General features: G+C 40.2%; 1 long non-coding RNA gene across 3 annotated transcripts in view; it reads left to right on the top strand.

The window, feature by feature from the left end:
• Positions 1-5,461: 5,461 nt before the first annotated feature.
• Positions 5,462-22,671, top strand: part of LOC112579546 — a 68,175-nt gene continuing 50,965 nt past the window's right edge. The window contains exon 1 of one of the 3 annotated variants that reach the window (XR_003103861.3): positions 5,462-5,783. This is a non-coding gene — a long non-coding RNA (uncharacterized LOC112579546). The remainder of the gene's footprint in view (positions 5,784-22,671) is intronic. The other 2 variants (XR_006639927.1, XR_003103862.3) reach the window with 2 other exon arrangements.

Genomic DNA, 22,671 nt, shown 5'->3' with positions numbered 1-22,671 from the left:
TCATAATACAACCATTTATGTACCGGAGAGGGTCCCACAGACAGATGTCCCAGACCCGGATGTCACCCACCAGCTCCGGGTGGGCTCTGTGTCTGCCTCTCTTGGAGTTAAGAATAGTGATGGGATCTATCAGCATTAAAATTTGGGACTCCTGGGATGATGACTTCAATCATGTGATTAGGAAAGATAACAATTTATTCCTGGGCAAAAAAGCTCATAAAATATGAACGGGAGTGTATAGGTGTGTGCATTAACTTGCTGTCTTGAACATGAGGAAGGCAAATGGACTCCTTTTTAAACTTTCTTCTATCATTTTATTGTTCAACTTTGCTTCCTCCCAAATCAGCTCCTTGAAGTCTGAGAACTCGGCTTGGGGAAGGGAAGAGCTGGCGGCCTAGCTCTTAACGAAGACAAGGTGACTTCACTGTCCTGAGCTCAGCAGTCCCTTTAGGAAAGAGTCTCCAGGTGTTTGCCTGCAGGAAGTCATAAAGTCAATGCAAATCGAGACACATTCCCCACAAGCAGAACAGAACTTCCATACACAGGGTGCTCTGGCTGTCATTGTTACCGTCTTTGTTGCCATAATGATCATTTACTGATAATGGCACTTGAAGAAAAAGCCCTTGAGTAGGTATTAGATTTTAGTTACCTGGTGTATCCGCCAAGAACAGAAGGTTGTCCTCATAGTATTGACTCTGCCCGATTTGCCTTGCATGAAAATATCTACCTTAAACTAGAAGTGAAAGAAAAACTAGGTCTTTTCAATGCTGCTTTCCTCATTCCTGCCAAAGTGTTTATTGAATCCCTAACTAAAACCATTTGTGCTCTTGAACTTTCCTCCTGGAAAAAAAAAAAAAAAAATAGTGATTATTGTTTCTTTCTCAGAGGGACACAAAGAGGGATTACCATAGGAAATCCAGAGAGGCTTTAGAAGACGAGCTTGTGTTGAGATAGAAGCCAGAAGCCCACTTAGCCAACGGCCTCCACAGGACCTGGCACGGAGATGGGTAGAAGACAGTAAGTGCTACAGAACCCCCATGCGAAGAGGAGAATTTGGCATTTGTCCTTCTAAACCCTGCATCCCAATTCTTAAGCCCCAAGTGCTTAAGAATTCTGTGAGCCATCGCCTGTGGCAGTGACACTGATTTGTATCTGGGTATGAACTTAAATGAAAACATGAATTGAACTCATTACATGAGGAAGGAAACACTGCCAAATTTAACAGGATGAAATTCCAGCAGGGTGTCAGGTTTTATGGGGCGGTAGTGAAATACCTCATAGAAAGGTTTCCAGTTCATAAAACACTTTCAAAACATGCTCAGCTCTTTTAAGTTGAGGGGACATTATCATTTCTATCTATAGCATTTCTCTGCAAATTGAACTCAAATATCCTTTGGGCTGGCTACACAGAGAGCAGAAGGAAGACATGGAAGAAACTTGAACTAGAGATTGCGTCCTTGAAAAGGTTTCCTTTAGGCAGAATTATGTGAGAACAAATGACATCAGAAACTAGCATGTCAGTATACTTCTGCCAGCTCCATATGGTCCGACTCATTTTCACAGGTATTTAATTAATTCAACAAATATTTAGTGAGCTCCTCTCACGTGTGGGTACTGTTCTAGGCATTGGAGGTACAGTAGTCAGTTAGACAAATCTACCCTCACAGTACCTACATTACAGAAGGAGAAGAAAACAACCAATAAATGATCAGAAAATATATTGTAAAAGTCAGGTAGTGATCCCTGTGATTAAGACAATGGGATCAAGGGTGTGGGGTGACATTTTACATTGTGTGCTTTGCAAAGGCCACTTCAACATGGTGACATTTGAACAGAAGCTTAAATGAAGCGACCTGTTGAATCCAGAAAACTAATTTTATAGATCGTTTGAAAGGAAGTTGGTCAGCATCAGCTGGTTAAGGGGTTGGGAAGTTATTTTGGTTCAAAGATGTCTATAGTAAATAACCACAAGACTGACCCTCTTCTCTCTGTCACTGGGAATTTGGATTACAGCCTTGCATGTTGCTTTGGGAATTTTCTGGTGCATCTGATAGAGTAACCAGTATGTGTTCTGCATCTTCTGTCGTGACCTTCTTTCACTTGCTAGCAAGAAGCAAAAGCTGTAGGGAGTGGCATGAAGAAATGTAAAAGAATTTTATGTCTTTCAGCCTGGGCAGAAGTTGACAGAGAAAGGGAGCTAGCAGTCAGAAAAAAAAAAAAAAAAAAAAGATATGAGGGAAAAAAAGGCAAACTCCAACTGAAATTCTCTTCTTGGTTTTCTGTCTTTGTATATAGCTTTCTCACTAGCCTTGTTAAAAAGTAAATATCTCTGCAAATTTAATTTAATTTTCCTTCGGCAAATACAAATAAGGCTTATTAAAATGTCTTTCCCTTCTGCAAGGTGCAAACTCCACATTAGCAGATTTGAAAGCTCTCACGTAATTCAGATGGCAATGGAGGCTTTAACTAGGCCAACATCAACATACAAACCAAGAATCCTTCACGCGTGGAACACTTGCTTAGAATGAAATTGAGTACGTTTGCCAAACCTGACTACAAATGGTTTATTTAGAAGTAAAGAATATGAAAAATACAAAATGATTTTCAAAGATAGTACCTTGATGATTATCGACTTTTACTCCTAAATTCCTGATTCATGTAAATAGCAAGATGATGCTACATAATTCAAAGTTTCTGTATCTTGGAAGGGTATATTGTCTAAACTAAAGTTCAGTCTCATTTCTAAGAAGAAAACTAGGAGATAGGGCTTGCATGTGTATGAAGGTATAGTAATGTGTTTTTAGTGATATACTACTACATGGGGCCAAGTCTAGGGTTGCGTTGTCTAGAAAACATCTCATCTGAACCTTAAGGTTGAGAATATAATATTTAGGTAACTAGTTTTGGTCCAGGTGCTCTTCTGCCTGTGGTAAGCCTTGCATGTGAACTCGCTTATTTACCTTCTCAGTTCTAGAGAAGGAAAGAAGTCAACGGGGGTACAGATGCATGCATGCATGCTAAGTTGCTTTGGTCATGTCCAACTCTTTGCAACCCTATGTACCGAACCCTGTCAGGCTCCTCTGTCCATGGGATTCTCCAGGCAAGAATATTGGAGTGGATTGCTATGCCCTCCTCCAGGGGATCTTCCTCCAGGGGATCCCTGACCAGGGATCAAACCCATGTCTCTTGTATCTCTTGCACTGGCAGGCGGGTTTTTTACCACTAGCGCCATCTGGGAAGCCCAGGGGTATAGAGCTGGATGATAAATGGCAAAATACGAGGCAGGGTGATGATACCTTGTGGTAAGAGCACCACTTTTGTTGTCCTATATACTTGGGTTTTAGGCTTGGTTCTTCAGGTCCAAATGTAATTCTGGGAAAGTTTCTCAAATTCTCTAAACCTCAGTTTCATCTTCTGTAAGCCCAAAATGCTTAAGGGGTCACAGACGATCCTAAGGAATACCTAGGAAACCTGGTTTTCTGATCCTAAGTTTAATATCTAATATATTGCCTTCTACATAAGAATTGATAAATAATTAATAATCATGCATAAGGCTTTCTCCATTGCTCATTTAAATTAATACTGCCAAAGAGCTCAAATATAATTAATGAGTTAAACCTTTATTTGGTCCATCTTCAAGACTTTTGCTCAGTAAATTTTTGTTGAATAAATATTAGAAAAGTAATTGCTTAATTAATTATTTCTTGAGCAGCCATGACTGATTATCCAGCGCTATCACCTTTGAAAATTGGCTGTCTAGTAACCTAACTTGGGGGTGGTTAAGAGCTTAGAATTAGCACCCCAACAGAGTCTCTCACCCCTCACCCTATCCAAATTTTTCCACCAGTTGTTCACTGATTCTAAAAACAGAACTGGCTACATAATTTGCAAGGTCAGTGCTAAATGACAAAGCAGGGCCCCTTGTCCAAAAAGTATCAAGAATTTCAAAACGCAACAGTAGAGAGTTAAACCAAGCCCAGGAACTTTCTGAGCTTGGGGCCCTGCGTGAGTGAACGGATTGTAGGTCCATAAAGCCACTTAGGTCTAAAGAGATGGATGTTCACTTTAGTACCTTGAAAATGTATCCCAGAATAGACAGTGATAAAGCTTACTTATTTAACAGCATCAAAGAAAAACTGGAAGAGAGTACATAAAGTGGCTTATGAGTAAATGTGAACCCATCTCAAGTTTGGAATCAGATTCATCTGTTTTGGTGTTTTTTGGTTTTGTTTTTTTCATCTGTTTTTATTTTTAATGTGGCTCATAAAATTTTTTTTTAAATTGGAGGTTAATTGCTTTACAGTGTTGTGTTGGTTTCTGCCATACAACATGAATCAACCATAATTATACGTATCCCCCCTATCTTGCGCCTCCCTCTCACACTCCCCCGCCCCCTGGTCCCACCCCTCTAGGTCATCACGGAGCACCAGGCTGAGCTCTGTTTTATACACACAGCACCAGGTTGGAAGGGGAAGTAGTAAGACTGACATTTAAAATAATTATAGGAGTGAATACCATGATAGAAGGGTTATTTCTAGTCTCAAAACTTTGCAAGAGACCAAGTTTAAAAAGCCAGGTTTTGTTTTGTTTTATTTTAATATGTCTAGTGACATGAATACTAGCTGTATCTCTGCATCCACATATTTTATGGATTTGCTTGTTTTTGTGTTTATTATCCCAGGGGAATTTCTTCAGCAGTAACTGAAGTCAATGAAGAAAGTAAAGGACTTGCAAAAGTTTCCTAGCTGATTCTGCCAACTGAAATAGTTTTATTATGCTGTTCTTGTGGACAGAATGAGTCTCAAAACTGAAATCAATTCAATGTAAGTTTGTGTGCATTCATGTAATCACACCACACACACATACACACACACCCTCATCAGCAAATTATTTGAAACATAAATGAAATTGATATCGAATTTGGAACATGAAACAGATTAGTATGCTCTGCGCTACCAGAATATATCTGAAAAGTAAGCAGGCAAGTCCAGCAAAACCTGGAGACCTCGAAAGGTCACCAATATACACAGAAGGCTGAAGCTGTCTGTTTTTTCCTTTTTTCTTTTCTTCCCCTCACGTTAAGTCCAATAGCAACTAATCCTGAGGAACTAAAAATATACGAGGTGTACAGTAACCCCCTTCTTTGGCTCTCTCTGTAATGTATACAGATCTGACTGATAAAAGGCTCAATTCACTCAGCAGAGAGCTGGCTTCTGTCTGATGGAATTTCACCATGGAGTTTGCACAAGGAGAGCAGTTGGAGCCTTTATATCTCTCATCCTTCTCGGTGGGAGACACAGCCTTATGAATCTGAGTGATAGCAATGAGCAGTCTGGGACATGTTGCTCGCTGTGTCTGCAGGCATCTGACGAGAGGAGGATATGATTGCAGCAATGTGTTTGGGAAGTCTGGCTTTCTCCCTCAAAGCCCTCTTTATTCTACGGTTACCTGGCGTTGCATAAGAGCCAAGCAGGCAAATTAAATTCCTTCTATTCAGCCTTGCTGAGAGGTGAAAAAACTCCTCTCTCAGTTGGCGATGTTTATCACTGGCTCTGTCCTTCCTGCATGGCAGGCTGTTGGGCATTCCAATAGCCAGGCTGGTCAAGAGTGATGCCTTTCATTTTTATTTATATGTTGGTTCCTTTTTAATTCTTTCAGAATTGTCCAAATCCATCTGAGGCCCTGTGTCTGTATAAACTGATTTCCATGGCTGCTCCTCCATGTAAGACTTTGCCATTCTCTGCCTCCAAAAGGACTTGGATCTAGGATGACCATAGCATCAGGTATTTCTCAGAGATTTTTACACTATTTCTTACTCCTTGTATTTAAAGTTAGAGTTATTCAAATAATTGTCTTGTTATCTTTGAAACCAGGAACCTTGTAACCACTGTACATTTTCTGTGTGTTCATCATGTTGATCAGTTTCATTACGTTGTGTTTTGATGTGTTCTTATGATTGCCATGTTGAGATACAGACTTGTCAGAGTGCAATTATGTTCACCAAAAGAAGAAGGATTTTTAAATTAGCTCAGGTTATTGGTTTGTTTGTAGTTTTTTTCCAGGAGCTATGGCTAAGTGGATGAGAAAGCTACAGATTATCTGGCAGGAGTCTGTTTCTTTGTATGTTTCACAGGTTGATAGCAGTGTATAGTGGACTTTACTGTCTGAGCCACACGGAGTTCCTGCAATGCAGGAGGCTGGGGTTCCATCCCTGGTTGGAGATGACCCCCTGGAAAAGGATATGGCTACTCACTCCAGTATTATTGCCTGGAGAAATCCATGGACAGAGGAGCCTGGTCAACTACAATCCATGGGCTACAATCCAAAGAGTCAGACACGACTGAGCAATTGAGCAATTAACACTTTCACTTCAGAACATCTTTAAATTTCCATACAATACCAAGATGCTTTACTTCTGTAAGTTTTCCTTATTTTTTGCATAATTAATTTCAAAGAATTCAATTCCAAATATAGGAAGTGAAATAATCAACATTCTTAAAAACTGCACTGAATCTCAAGGGACCTGAAGATTACTTCAAAACTATGAGAATTGACCCAATAAAACTACATAATAAATTTAAACAGTATTCTCTAGAGTTCCCTTGTATTCTGCAGTTTTGTGATTCCATAAAACCAGCTTCTGTGATGCTAAACATCACTAAAATTATTTAAAAGTCGCACTGGGTACAAGAGGAAAGGAAAGCTTTCTGAACAATGAGAGCTGTAGCCATGAAATCAAAATATTAAGTGAAGGTTTGACAAGATCTCTCTCCAAATTTTGTTGGGTCTCTTCTCAAAGATTACAAAGCAGGGAGAAGCTATAGTAATATATGCTGTGTTATATAGTAATGCATACTGATATATATTCAATGGGAACATATTCTCCAAACCAAGGAATCTGCTACCCCAGTCAACTCATGTTGAGTATGTCATTCTCTGTCTCTCCAAATATACATACACACATACATATATGTTGGAGAAGGAAATGGCAACCCACTCCAGTATTCTTGCCTGGGAAATCCCATGGACAGAGAAGCCTGGCGGGTTGCAGTCCATGGGGTTGCAAAGAGTTGGACAAGGCTGAGCACACACACACACACACACACACATACACACACACACACATATATATATATATACTGGATTCTTTCTCTCTTTAAATATACAACATATAGGTATTTAAAGAGAGACAGAAGTGTGCTCTCTGTTAATTTTTTTATGGTTGTGTAGAGGAAGAAAAAGGTTTCCTTGATCCTGTTAGTGTCTCTGGCTGTGCCTGAAAATTAAAGTGACAAAGACAGATTAACAAGAGGAAAGCATACAGATTTTTTCCTCCAGATTTATTTCATATGAATGTTATGTGACATGAGAGTCTTCACAGGCAACGAAAACAGACCTTCTGGTGTATGCTAAGTTTGAAAAGTGGAGAGTCATGGGGAGTGTGGTAGGACAAAGGGTATATAAGTGCAGGAGACTGGGGGAAACTTAGCAAGATCTGTTTGTTTGGCTTCCCTTTGTCTTCAGAGAGAAGGATTTTCCTTTCTTCCAGGTATAGAGAAGGCATGTCTCACAAGAGGGTTTTCTGATCTGTTTCAGGGCAGAAGGGCAGAGTGATTCTTCTGCTTTTCCTGTTTTCTCAGAAGTCCTCCAGCTTAAAATAGTCAATAGGCCAAGGTTCCATATTTTGGGGTAGTGTGTCCTGAGCATGTTCATTCCTCCATCTGAAACTTCCCTAAGAAGTTTCACAGTCCAGACACTGAGTTAGCAAATGGTCTCATAATCTACTGTACTAATCTCTTAGTGCTGGGCACTTCCATGGAAACAAAAGAAAAACAAAGGTTAATGGCTAGAACAAACCAGCCACTTTGAGTCCTGAAGCAGTTTCTAGATATTAGGCTCAAAGTGTAATCTTCAGGAGTGAGCGCAGGTGGTGGCAGTCTTGCAGATTTTCCTGGTTTGGAGTTGGAATGTCTCTGGGGATGTTGTCATTTGCTCCAGTAAACTCTCTGAGTGGCCCACACAACAATAGGCATAAAAGTTGTCCAAACATGAGCTGTTGTGAAGATTTCTCTGAGGTTTATATCAAGTCGTCCAACTTCAGCTTGCAGGGCCCCAGGAAAAAGAGTAGTTTTAATTTTTAGTGACTTCAAGTCAGAAGGGTGAGAGAAAAATTGGAAATACTGGTTTTGGGGAGAGGCTTCTAGATATAAGAGGAAACTAGAATTCAGGATCCAGTTCAGTTACAAGTAAGTAACAAGATCTGAAAGACCATGTATAGCATTAGAATTTAATACCTGCAAGAGTGTGCTACAGTTTTCCATCAAATATACATATGTATTTTGTCTACTCACCTCCATTTCTATCAAAGAGAATCAAAGTAAGACTAATTTCTTTTCAGTATAAGTTGAATGTTATGAAACCCGGCCTGATTATTTACTTAGGTGCAGCAAAAACAGTGAACTCTCCTTTGCTGGAACAAAAGTTCCAGCATGAGGAATCTCAGTTTAGACTTTTAAAGGAAAAAAAAAAAAAAAAAAATTTACTCTATTTAGAATTTAATTTGGGGAAGTTGTCAAGAATGTCAAAAAGTATGTATATCTGACTAAACAGAATCATATAATATAAAATAAAACTTAACTACCTATTTAACCAAAGTGACATTATAAAACTAAAGATAAATATTGGTTATATGACTGTTAAAAACAAAAGTCTTTAACTCTTTAATGTTGAAAATATTCGGTTTTCTTAAGTAATCAAAGGTCTGATAAAGACAGTGTGAATTTAACTTTACCAACTCAATCACACATAAAATTTCTTTTCCACAACTGTCTACAATTTTTAAAAATCTATCTAATTTTTGTCTTCTGTGTTTTTTCATTCTGTATCAATCTTTCTGCTTCAGCTCAAGATGATTCTATTCCCCTTAAATATGTCCTTTGAACATTCCTCAGCAAAAATACATCTTCCTTTCCTTTACAGATGATAATTTATTCTTATTATTTTTCATAGTTTTATTTATATACATTCATTAGAATTTTTAACCATGAGTAATTTTTCTTTTCAGTGAAAACTAAGAAGTAAGCAACTGGGAACTATCTTCCATGTACTATAATTTTATAGTAAATTTATAAATATATCCTTTCATAATTTCTAAAGGCATATGTGTTTTCAGAGTAAAATCTCTCATGTTCATTAACTGGTCCAATAAATCTACCTTCTTTATACCACATAAACACAAGATGCCAAAAGTAGATAAACAAACTTTTGTTCAGCAATTAATGTTTTATCTCATGTTGAAATAACCTATACATTCAATGAATATTCACCATTTAATTTAACTTTGTATAGCTTTAAGGCTTTCAGTTATCAAACCGATCTTTGGAACTATTTTTAAGTAAACATACTTAAACATAATTAATGTTGAAAAGTTCATTTGCAAACTTTTATCCCACAGACATCTATTTAATGCACATGTTTTTAATTATACTTGAATTGCTTGTGAAAATTTCACGAGACAAATAACAAAGCTAGCCATCATTTTAAGTTATTTTTCTTGTTGATAAAGCAGGCAAGTATAAAAATATCACCAAGACAAAGACTCCAGAAAGTTAAAAATATGGTTCTTCCTTTCCGGTTTTGTTTTTTTTTCCTTAACTGCTATGCTTGACATGCATCAAACAGTTAACTTTTTTTGCACATTTGTTTCTTAAGTTGGATTTATAGTTTTATAATTTTAAATGTTTAGTAGATATAACATAAGCTTATTTGACTGGCAAACCTAGGTAGAAAGTAAATTGTATCTCTGCTTTATATTTAATGCTGACAACACTGAGGAAATGCCTGTTTTAATTTTACCAACAATTTAAAAACTAGTTTTATTTATCAAAGAGTATCCCAGATCATGCAAACTTCAAAACATGCCTGGGTTAAAGTTTGTATTTCTGAGAGTTTTAGAAATCCTTAATTTATGTGAGTGTTCATTTGTATCTAAGCCAACTTGAACAGGACTCCTTTAAGTGATTCAATAAATAATTTTTAAATGTCATTTAGAGGTAGAAACTGTCATTTAATATATACATACACATATGTATAATATGATATATATATATAAAAAAACATACAGACAGTAGCATGGAGACCTTGTAGCTTTTGTTTTAAAACTTTATCTATGTGTCAGATAATTAATATCTGAAATCTACTGTGTAATATTAATTTAATATTTTCCCTTTTTTCCCTTGAATGGAGGACAGTTCTATTTCCAATGTCCTGGGCTTTTAGAATTTTGAGATAAATAGGTGAGGTTTGGGGATTAGTAAAGCTAGGTGGGCTTTGAATTGCTCTCAAAGCCACACTTCTGGTTTTGTAAAGACTCAATTTATAGAACAGGGACAGTTGTTTATACTTCTTCAAAGAACTGGGTCACAGCCTGACACAGCCTCTGACTTATCAAGAGGCTGACCCACGCATCCAACTACATTATATTTAATTTGCTTCTCTATATCAGGGAGAAGATTTCCAACTAAAATGAAAACCAATAATATTTATAATTACCTAGATTTAAGAGTCTTCTGAGGCTTCCCAGGTGGCAGTAGTGGTAAAGAACCCACTTGCCACTGCAGGCAGGTGTAAGAGATAAGGGTTAGATCCCTGGCTGGGGAATCCTCTGGAGGAGGGCATGGCAACCCATTCCGGTATTCTTGCCTAGAGAATCCCATGGACAGAGGAGCCTGGCAGGCTGCAGTCCATATGGTTGCACAGAGTTGGGTATTACTGAAGTGATTTAGCACACATGCATGCATGCAAGCTTCTTCTGAAACCTATCAGAGTAATTTTGAATTCTATGTCATAGTTGAATTATATGATATCCTTTCATTCATAAAATATAAACCACCCAGTGAAGTTGGTTCTATCACCCCAATTTCATACGAGAGTAATGAAATGGTAAATGAATCACTAAAATCACACATTTAAAACATGACCACCTTTACATGTTTAAAGCAGCATGTGTGACTGCACAACGCAAGAACTTTCCACTCTATTTGGCAGTACAAGTATCTCCTCCGCACTCATTTCATAGGTCACCATCTCCGTAATCTCTCAGAATCAATAACCCAAAGCCTCTTTTCTCTCTTGCTTGCCATATTAAATCAGTCATCAAATCCTATTAATGTTTCCCTAATGTTTTTACTTGGCTTCCGGTTCTTTTTACTGCCAAAATCAGATCCAGGCCCTGCCCATTTTACCTGTTGCCTATAGAAATAACCTCCTACACTGTCTCTTCCTTGTCCCCTCTCTTCATTAATTCAATTGCAGTTCTAAAGCAACTCTTCAGCTTGTGGATCCCCTATTTCATCACTTCCTCGCCTTCTCATTGCTAAAGGAAGTGTTATGGACCTAATCATGTAAACTCTTCCCCCGCCCCGACTCATATGTTGAAGCCCTACTTCCCTGGTGGCTCACATGGTAAAGAATTTGCCTGCAATGCAGGAGACCTGGGTTCGATTGCTGGGTTGGGAAGATCCCCTGGAGAAGGGAATGGCAACCCACTCCCTTATTCTTGCCTGAAGAACTCCATGGACAGGAGAGCCTGGTGGGCTACAGTCCATGGGGTCACAAAGAGTCAGACATGACTGAGCAACTAACCCTACCCTCTAATGTTCCTGTATTTAGATATGGGACCTTTAAGATGGTCACTAAGGCTAAGTGATGTCATAAGAATGGGATCCTGATCTCATACGACTGGCTCCTTACAAGAAGAGAAAGAGACACCAGGGATACACAAATAGAGGAAACGCCATATGAGGTTACAGTGAGAAGGCAGCCACCTGTAGGCCAAGGAGACAGTCCTACCAATTCCTTAATGGTGGACTTCTGGTCTCCGGAACTGTGAGAATTAAATATCATTGTTTAACTCACTCAGTCTGTCATGTTTGGTGATGACCGCCCTAGCTAACGAATACAGGAAGGAAGTATAAATTTGGCTTCCCTGGTGGCTCAGATGGTAAAGAATCTGTCTGCAATGCAGGAGACCTGGGTTTGATCCCTGGATTGGGAGATCCCCTGGAAAAGGGAATGGCTACTTACTCCGGTGTTATTGCCTGGAGAATTCCATGGACGGAGCCTGGCAGGCTACAGTCTTTGGGATTGCAAAGAGTCAGAGGCCACTTAGCAACTAAACAACAATGCCTAGTCTTTAGGAATGAGGTCTAGCCTTACTTGTGTTTCCTTATCTAGATCATAAACTCTTTGTAGGGACTCTGCCTCCAAATTGATATCACAGGAAGGACCTAATGCAATGTCTGGCTCTGATGTCTGTTGATTGAGTCATTAATTTTTTCTGAATTGTCATGATTTATCTGATATCTGCTCTTTTTCTGCAGGCTTCTGGCTGTTTTGCAGAACCAACAGTTTTAAAGTATTATAATCTGCATGATAACAACAGCAAACATTGCCTTCTTAGGCTGTCATCTAAAGAAAATGTGCCACGATCCTTAATATTTAGAAACAACTATGGAATTGTGAATGGGCTCCCCTCATAGATCAGTTGGTAAAGAATCTGGCTGCAGTGCAGGAGACCTGGGTTTGATTCCTGAGTAGGGAAGATCCCCTGGAGAAGGAAATGGCTACCCACTCCAGTATTCTTGTCTGGAGAATCCCATGGACAGAGGAGCCTGGCAGGCTACAGTCCATGGGGTTAAAAGAGTTGGACATGACTTATCAACTAAAGAGAGAGAGAGATGGAATTTGGAACTGTGAAACAAATTTCTTCGCAATAATGAACACTTCTGCCATAATTTTCCATTCTCCAGCTAAGGCTGAAGTACTCATCTATAGCAACAAACTAGAGTACACCCAAAGACACACATACACACAGATACACACCTGCCCTTCCAGGGTGGCAGGAGACAACCAGAAACAATCTCCTTGTCAAATCTGGAGGGATGTAGGTACTCACAACTCGTTTTTAGTTCCGTTGAGACTTAAACATTTAGTTCCTGGGGGGAGAATGTTTGGGGAAAAGAGGGAGGGATCCTTTTCCTACTTTTTCAATTGAAGAAGTAACATGATGGAAAACTCTTTCCACTCAGCTTTCCAGGTTCTGTGTGTGCTCAGCCACTCAGTCATGTTCAACTCTTTGTGGCCCATGGACTATATAGCCCGTCAGGCTCCTCTGTCCATGAAAATGTCCAGGGAAGAATAGTGGAATGGGCTGCCATTTCCTGCTCCAGGGGATCTTTCTGACCCAGGGATCAAACCCAGGTCTCCTGTATCCTCATTAGCAGGCGGATTCTTTACCACTGAGTCACCTGGGAGGCCCCATGTTTGGAAGTGAAGCCTCACATCCATCTTTCCTGAAGGCTTAAGAATACCTATGGATTAGATTGAGGTATGGGTAGTTAAGAAGTTGTTGAGAAGCTTGTTAAGTCTTTTCTCAAAGGCAGCGCTTAACCACACTTTCCACTCCTCAGCTTTAACAAAGAAACCCAGCCATTAACACAGAAAAGCCTCTTGCTTGCATTTTTTAACAGCTGACATTTGTACCTTTTGGAGGAAAGTGAAGGGCATCTCATTGCCTCCTTGTTTAAATCAGGCTGGAAATAATGGGGACGAGAGGGAAGCAGGGCTAATTTCCTTTGTCTCCTATTCAGCAGATAATGGTGGTCTGTGTGGTGGGTGTTAAAGGCCAGGCTGCCGCAGTGACCTGGAGATGACTTCATTCTTCAGAGGTTTATCAAAGGCCCCTGTCAGTCAAACCCATGCTGGGAGACTGGGGAATGGCCATCTGGTTCACTGTTCATCAGAGAAGAGAAAGGAGAGCGAGGAGGTGAAAAATCTTGCTGTCAGTTCTGAGCCAGGTGGAAGGGTGATGAGATGCCTTTGGAAATGGGTTTAGCAAGTCTTAGGCACATATGCAGAAGAGAAATAAACATGAAAGTATGTGTGTGTGTGTGTGTGTGTGTGTGATAGAGAGAGGGAGGGAGGGGGCGGGAGAGAGACAAAGACAGAAACAGAGGAGGTAAGAGAGACAGAGATGCTGGGAAGAAGAGTGGGATGGAGACTTTTATTTAAGCCACTGTGATCATCTTGAATCGATTTTAAGTGGAAAGACTGAAGGTCACTCATGCTGCTAACCCTGCAGAGAAACCTCTGAATTGTTTCCCTGGCTGTGGGGAAGAAAGGGAGTAAGTGGCTCACGGCGGGGATCTGATTTAATTTAAAGCATGACGTATCTGTTCTGAAGCCAGAATTCTTTCATCCCAGCCATGTTGATTACAAGCACCAACAAGGTATTACAAGAAGCATTACCAGGAAATCTTCCCTTCTCCCCTCGCCCCAAGTCAACCACTTGGTGAGCTGGGATTTTGTGGGGCCACCCAGCAGGGTCTCCCCTGAGGGCAGCAGAAAGGCTCCTATTGTCAGGAAACTCCTATCCTCCTGGCAGCCAGGTTTGGGTCTGTGTTAATGTGATAATTCCTACCAGTAGCTGCAGTGTACACAGTCATGGCAAAGAGAACATTTTTACCCATGGACATTGCAAGCATTTTCACCCATGGACATTGCAAGCATGAGGCATGGGGATGCCTCAACATGTCAAAGAGCAGAAAGACAGAGACTTGGTGCCTGTATCCCTTCCTCCCTTCTTTCTTTCCTATTGTGGTAAACTATGCATAACATGAAATGTGTACTATTTTAATCATTTCTAAGTGAAGTCCGTTGACACTGTTGTTACCATCATTCATCTCCAGGGCTCTGTCTTCTGAAACTGAAATTCTGTTTCATTAAACAATAATTTCCCACTCCTACTCCCCAGACCCTGGCGACCATCAGTCTCCTTTCTGTCTCCATTAATTTGATTATTCTAAGTACCTTTTATAAGTAGAACCCTATGGTATTTGTCCCTCTGTGACTGGCTTATTTCACTCCGCATGTTTTCAACGGTTATCCTTGTTGTAGCATGTGTCAAGACTTCCTTCCTTTTTAAGGGTGAACAAAACTCTATTGTATGGATATACCACATTTTCTTTGTCCATTCATCCATCCACGGACATCGGGTTATTTCCACCAACGCTTTCTTTTAAATTATACTGTTCTTACATTCGTCCTCTCCTTCCAGTGCATAGCATCATTTTAAGCCAGTGCCCTATAAATACTGTGGGTTTTGGGGTAGACATTATTTAGTTGCTGTCAACACAGGTACCACCTCAACTTAGAGTCCTCTCCCCTGTCACAAAAACAAGGCTGTATTGTGGCTGGTTAATTATTTAAAGTGGAGAGGGGCTCAGATCCAAACCGAGTATGGGGGAAACTAGCAGATGAGGTGAAGAGGGCATATTCCTGTTCTATTAAAAACTTTTTTTATTCTTATAGAAACGTCTAAAATATATGGAAGAAAAACTAGTTTGATGAACTTCCCATAAATCGCCATGGTCATCAACAAATGACCAGTATTTTTTCAATTCTACTTCACATTGAATTCTGTGAAGAATTCTGCCTCCCCCGCCCTGTGTTGTTTTTCAACTTCCTAACTCTTCTTATTTTGAAAAGTTCAAATCTATAGAGAAATTTCCAAGAAAAGTGTTAAGAGCCACCTTTTGTCATTACCTTCATATTTATCTTGGAAATCACCACTTAACATTTTGCCACCTTTTCTTTATATCTGTCTATCTATCTGGAAAAGGTCAGTTTTCACTCCAATCGAAAGAAAGGCAATGCCAAAGAATGCTCAAACTACCGCACAATTGCACTCATCTCACACGCTAGTAAAGTAATGCTCAAAATTCTCCAAGCCAGGCTTCAGCAATATGTGAACCGTGAACTTCCTGATGTTCAAGCTGGTTTTAGAAAAGGCAGAGGAACCAGAGATCAAATTGCCAACATCCGCTGGATCATGGGAAAAGCAAGAGAGTTCCAGAAAAGCATCTATTTCTGCTTTATTGACTATGCCAAAGCCTTTGACTGTGTGGATCACAATAAACTGTGGAAAATTCTGAAAGAGATGGGAATACCAGACCACCTGATCTGCCTCTTGAGAAATTTGTATGCAGGTCAGGAAGCAACAGTTAGAACTGGACATGGAACAACAGACTGGTTCCAAATAGGAAAAGGAGTTCGTCAAGGCTGTATATTGTCACCCTGTTTATTTAACTTATATGCAGAGTACATCATGAGAAACGCTGGACTGGAGGAAGCACAAGCTGGAGTAAAGACTGCCGGGAGAAATATCAATAACCTCAGATATGCAGATGACACCACCCTTATGGCAGAAAGTGAAGAGGAACTCAAGAGCCTCTTGATGAGAGTGAAAGTCGAGAGTGAAAAAGTTGGCTTAAAGCTCAACATTCAGAAAACGAAGATCATGGCATATGGTCCCATCACTTCATGGGAAATAGATGGGGAAACAGTGGAAACAGTGTGAGATTTTATTTTTGGGGGCTCCAAAATCACTGCAGATGGTGACAGCAGCCATGAAATTAAAAGACGCTTACTCTGTGGAAGGAGAGTTATGACCAACCTAGATAGCATATTCAAAAGCAGAGACATTACTTTGCCAACAAAGGTCCGTCTAGTCAAGGCTATGGTTTTTCCTGTGGTCATGTATGGATGTGAGAGTTGGACTGTGAAGAAGGCTGAGCACTGAAGAATTGATGCTTTTGAACTGTGGTGTTGGAGAAGACTCTTGAGAGTCCCTTGGACTGCAAGGAGATCCAACCAGTCCATTCTAGAGGAGATCAGCCTTAGGATTTCTTTGGAAGGAATGATGCTAAAGCTGAAACTCCAGTACTTTGGCCACCTCATGCGAAGAGTTGACTCATTGGAAAAGACTCTGATGCTGGGAGGGATTGGGGGCAGGAGGAGAAGGGGACGACAGAGGATGAGATGGCTGGATGGCATCACTGACTCGATGGACGTGAGTCTCAGTGAACTCCGGGAGTTGGTGATGGACAGGGAGGCCTGGCGTGCTGGGATTCATGGGGTCGCAAAGAGTCGGACACGACTGAGCGACTGATCTGATCTATCTATCTATATATCCATCCATCTATCATCTTACTTTTCTTCTTGAGACATTTGAAATTAGTTGCACACATGGTGACATTTTATGTTAATACTTCAGCATCTACTAAAAACAAGGACATTTTCCTTCGTAACCAAATACAGTGATCACACTCAGGGATGAAACATTTATATATAATTAGCTAATAAACAATCCATATTTAGTTTTCCCCAGTCATCTCAAAATATGCTGATACACACACACACACACACACACACACACACATTTTTAGGCTTTATTTTCTTGAGCTCCAAAATCACCGCCGACAGTGACTGTAGCCATGAAATTAAAAGACGCTTGCTCCTTGGAAGAAAAGCTATGATAAACCTAGACAGTGTATTAAAAAGCAGAGACATCACTTTGCCAACAAAGGTCCATCTGGTCAAAGCTATGGTTTTTCCAGTAGTCATGTATGGATGTGAGAGCTGGACCATAAAGAAGGCTGAGCACCAAAGAACTGATGCTTTTGAACTGCGGTACTGAAGAAGACTCTTGAGAATCCCTTGGACTGCATGAGACCAAACCAGTCAATCCTAAAGGAAATCAACCCTGAATATTCACTGGAAGGAATCAACTCAATGGACATGAGTTTGACCAAATTCCAAGAGACAGTGAAGGACAGGGAAGCCTGGCACGCAGCAGTTCATGCGGTTGCAAAGAGTTGGACACAACTGAGCTACTGAACAACAACAAATATGTTTAGAAGATATAATATGGGATTAAGCATAATATTTTGTTGTCATTTCTCTTTACTCTTCTTTAGACTCTCCTCTCTTTCTGTCTTTGATACCATTTAGCTGTTTTAGGGCAAAGGTCTTGCAAATACATACTTTGATCTCTGAGATAGTAAGAAAGAGGATAATGATTGTTTTTGAATCTAGTGTCATCATGAATTTATAAATGTTTACATTGTTATTAGAGATAATTGGGGAGTTGATAATGTATTAGAACCTTCTAACTGTTTGACATCCAGATATCTCTTGAGATATTTGCAATAAGCAAGAATGACGAGACCTTAACTAATTCTAGTAAATGAGTCACACATTAGAGGAACTGTTCACTTCTGCCTTTGGAACTGTTCCTGAAGGAAGTGCAGGGACTTATAGATGGCTCTTTCTAATGTGAATTTAAATATATATTTTTTTGAACATTCACTAGTTAAGTCTTGTAAAATTCTGAAGAGCCAGGACATCCCTCATTTATATGTGAAGGAACTGAACATGTGGGCATCTAGGGTATAAGACATCTAGACAGAGAAGATGGTCTCTGAGACTTCCCTGGTGGTCCAGTGGCTAAGACTCTGCACTCCCAATGCAGGGGGTCCCGATTCCATCCCTAGTCAGGGAACTAGATCATGCATGCCACAACTAAGACCCAGCACAGTCAAATAAATAAATATTAAAAAAAGAAGAAGACTGTCTCCAATTTGTTGAATATTTCCCGGGACCACAGTCTACATGACAGCCCTTAGCAAGTCACTCTATTACTGTGCCAAACCAGGGACTATGCAAGATGGCTCCTAGTTATTTGTTTCAGATGGTTAAGGCTAGTAAGGTATCTGGATGCAGCAGAATTCTGTGATCATGTAAAGATGTATCACATTATATATAATATTATCATTTTTAAGAGTCAGAAATATCATTCTATTCAAATGCTCACTTAGCTCTTTAAAAAGGCCAAATAGACATCTCTAAGAACTACCTAAAAAGAGGATAAAAACTTTAAGCTTGACTTTTTTTGAAGGACAGATATATTATCATCCAGAACACAGACTTTACATTATAAGGTAATGGGCAAGGTTATTCTGATCTTTGTCCCCATGGCTTAATTAATGATAGAAGAGTATTGGCCTAGAATACTTGTTAGATGCAGTCTGACATTTTACACTTTTATCTATCATGTTTATGTTGGGTACCAAGAGAAAAGTGTTCTGTTCAAAATTCTTTTTTTCATTAAGCTGATGAGAGAGGACTTGCTGAGGTCTATCAACTGGAACATTTAACAGAAAACCAAAAACTCCTTTTCTTTGTAAATTCACCAACCACGTACCCAAAGTGTTACCTTAAAGGACCCCTGCCTGTGGTATCCAGCATTTTTAGACAAGAGTTTGTGAACTCTGGCCACCACATGGCTTTGAGTCTTTGGGACACAGGTCATGAGCTGACACCAATACAGTGAGCCAGGGAGACCCCTGTGGCTGGGAGACAGGCAAGGAGGACTCGTGTTCCTGAGCTATCAGGATGTCCTTGCTTGATGAAGGGTAGATTCAGAGGAAAAGTGCTGGAGAAATAAGAGGATAAGATCACAAGAGAGTATGAATGGAGTTGTATACAAGGCCCATGTGCCTGCCTGTCTTTCTGTGTTTTTGCTTTAAAAATTTATTTAACAAGGTTGGTTTAACTAAGCTGTGAGTTACCTGGAGTGGTTTTGTTTTACATGTGCTTGGAACTTATATTAACCATCTTTCTATGCCTCTTCTTGGAAAACTCATGGAAAAGAGGGATCACCTTAATTTCACTTGGTGTGTCCAAGGAAATCAAATAGTTTTTATACAGTTCACTTTAACTATAACATTTTATAGGATCCTAGGATTAATTTCAGAGAAGGCAATGGCACCCCACTCCAGTACTCTTGCCTGGAAAATCCCAGGGACAGAGGAGCCTGGTAGGCTGTAGTCCATGGGGTCGCACAGAGTTGGACACGACTGAGCAACATCACTTTCACTTTTCACTTTCATGCCTTGGAGAAGGAAATGGCAACCCACTCCAGTGTTCTTGCCTGGAGAATCCCAGGGATGGGGGAGCTAAGTGGGCTTCCGTCTATGGGGTCGCACAGAGTCGGACACGACTGAAGCAACTTAGCAGCAGCAGCAGCAGGATTAATTTCAAGATTTGTGACACAAATGTCTTTGTGCTGATGTTGATTTGGGTTAATGTATTTCCTTGTAGAAAGGAGGTTGTGATGAGCTGGATGTTTGGCAAATAGAAAGAACTGGAGACAGTCACTTGCCCCAGAGAGTTAGGAGTTCACTCTGTATCTTCACTTTCATCTGTCTGGGATTATTTTGTCTCTTGGCAATGCTGCAGCTGAGTGAATCTCAGAGGCACACGCCTAGCTCTTCATTCCATATAAATTTCTGTCTTACCCTCTTCACCAGCAAAAAGTCAAAGAAAGAAACCTATTTCTTTATTACTTATTTCTCTTCCGTAATAAAATATATATTAGTCCTGGGTCCTAGTCTTTCTCATCCAGGTATTATACAGGGAAATGATAGCATTAAATAAATACTGAACGAAGGATTTCCAATAAGGTACTGATGGGCTAACAATGGATTGGCAACTTATATTTCCAGACTTTTAAAATTTCAATAGGACTGTATGAGATAGAATGTTTTACTCTAAAGATATGTGTGGTTTAGCAATAAAATGTAGCCAAAAAATTACTTAAGGCAGGTACCTGGACACCTAGGAACCAAAAATAGTACTAAGCAGAGGCCATAAATAAGGCTGAGCTCCGAAAAATTGATGCTTTCAACCTGTGGTGCTGGAAAAGACTCCTGAGAATCTCTTTGTAAGCAAGGAGATCAAACCAGTCAATCCTTAAGGAAATCAACCCTGAATATTTATTGGAAGGACTGATGGTGAAGCTGAAGCTCTAATACTTTGGCCACCTAATGTGAAGAGCTGACTCATTGGAAAAGACCCTAATGCTGGGAAAGACTGAGGACAGGAGAAGAAGCCGGCAACAAAGGATAAGATGGTTGGATGGCATCATTGACTCAATGGACATGCGTTTGAGCAAACTCCAGGAGATGGTGAAGGACAGGGAAGCCTGGTATGCTGCAGTCCGTGGGGTCACAAAGCGTCAGACACACTTAGCAACTGAACAACAAGAACAGAGGCCATGAGGTCCCATTACCATGTTTTTCTAGCACCAGGTTGGATCTGTGTTCAAAGCCAAGTTCATCATATAGGGTGATAGGTCTGTTCAAGCTGTGAAGGTTGAAGTCATCGAAATGGAATATGATTTTGGTCATTATCATGCTCCTCCCAGGCATTAGGGACCTTCCTGTTTTATTCCTGAGTGTCTATCCTTACATTGAATACCCTGACTCTCTATCCTAATGGGGGAATTAGCAGGATAATCAGCATAATTGACCCATTCCAATCCTGGGCATCATGTCCCAAGGGGGATCTAGGAAACAATACTCTATTAAAACTGGTGTTTAGTTATCATTCAGACCAATAGTGTGGAGCTAGGCAAAAAAAAGGAGTGTCCAAACATGGCAGCACATGATTCCAACAGTAGGCAAGCAGGAATAGTTTCAGACTTAAAAGTAAGTCTAAAATTTCAAGGCATGGAAGAAAGGAAGATATCTTTGTACAAAGTCCAATTCAAGTCTAGGATCTGAATAAGCTAGGAATCAGGCAAAAGAGGAGCCATGGAAGGAACATAGGAAAGATCTGGGATGGCAGATGCCTAAAAGAAGTATAATGAACTCAGTAATTAGGAGACTGGATAAAAGGGGAAAATCACCATGGGACCTAAAGAAAAGATAGAAACCCAAATGTGGAGATACCTAACTATGCCAAAGCCTTTGACTGCGTGGATCACAAAAACTGTGGAAAATTCTGAAAGAGATGGGAATACCAGACCACCTGATCTGCCTCTTGAGAAACCTGTATGCAGGTCAGGAAGCAACAGTTAGAACTGGACATGGAACAACAGACTGGTTCCAAATAGGAAAAGGAGTACATCAAGGCTGTATATTGTCACCCTGCTTATTTAACTTCTATGCAGAGTACATCATGAGAAATGCTGGGCTGAAGGCAGCACATGGTGGAATCAAGATTTCTGGGAGAAATATCAATAACCTCAGATATGCAGATGACACCACCCTTGTGGCAGAAAGTAAAGAAGTACTAAAGAGCCTCTTGATAAAAGTGAAAGAGGAGAGTGAAAAAATTGGCTTAAAGCTCAACATTCAGAAAACGAAGATCATGGCATCTGGTCCCATCACTTCATGGTAAATAGATGTGGAAACAGTGGCTGACTTTATTTTTTGGGCTCCAAAATCACTGCAGATGGTGATTGCAGCCATGAAATTAAAAGATGCTTACTCCTTGGAAGAAAAGTTATGACCAACCTAGATAGCATATTAAAAAGCAGAGACATTACTTTACCAACAAAGGTCCATCTAGTCAAGGCTATGGTTTTTCTAGTAGTCATGTATGGATGTGAGAGTTGGACTGTAAAGAAAGCTGAGTGCCGAAGAATTGATGCTTTTGAACTGTGGTGTTGGAGAAGACTCTTGAGAGTCCCTTGGACTGCAAGGAGATCCAAGCAGCCCACCCTAAAGGAGATCAGTCCTGGGTGTTCATTGGAAGGACTGATGTTGAAGCTAAAACTCCAATACTTTGGCCGCCTGATGCGAAGAGCTGACTCATCTGAAAAGACCCTGATGCTGGGAAAGATTGAGGGCAGGAGAAGAAGGGGACAACAGAGGATGAGATGGTTGGATGGCATCACTGACTCAATGGACATGGGTTTGGGTGGACTCTGGGAATTGGTGATGGACAGGGAGGCCTGGCATGCTGCGGTTCATAGGGTCTCAAAGA

Source organism: Bubalus bubalis, chromosome 2, assembly GCF_019923935.1.
Source record: "Bubalus bubalis isolate 160015118507 breed Murrah chromosome 2, NDDB_SH_1, whole genome shotgun sequence".
Classification (NCBI taxonomy): Eukaryota; Metazoa; Chordata; class Mammalia; order Artiodactyla; family Bovidae; genus Bubalus; species Bubalus bubalis.
This window is presented reverse-complemented; position numbering and strand designations above follow the sequence as displayed.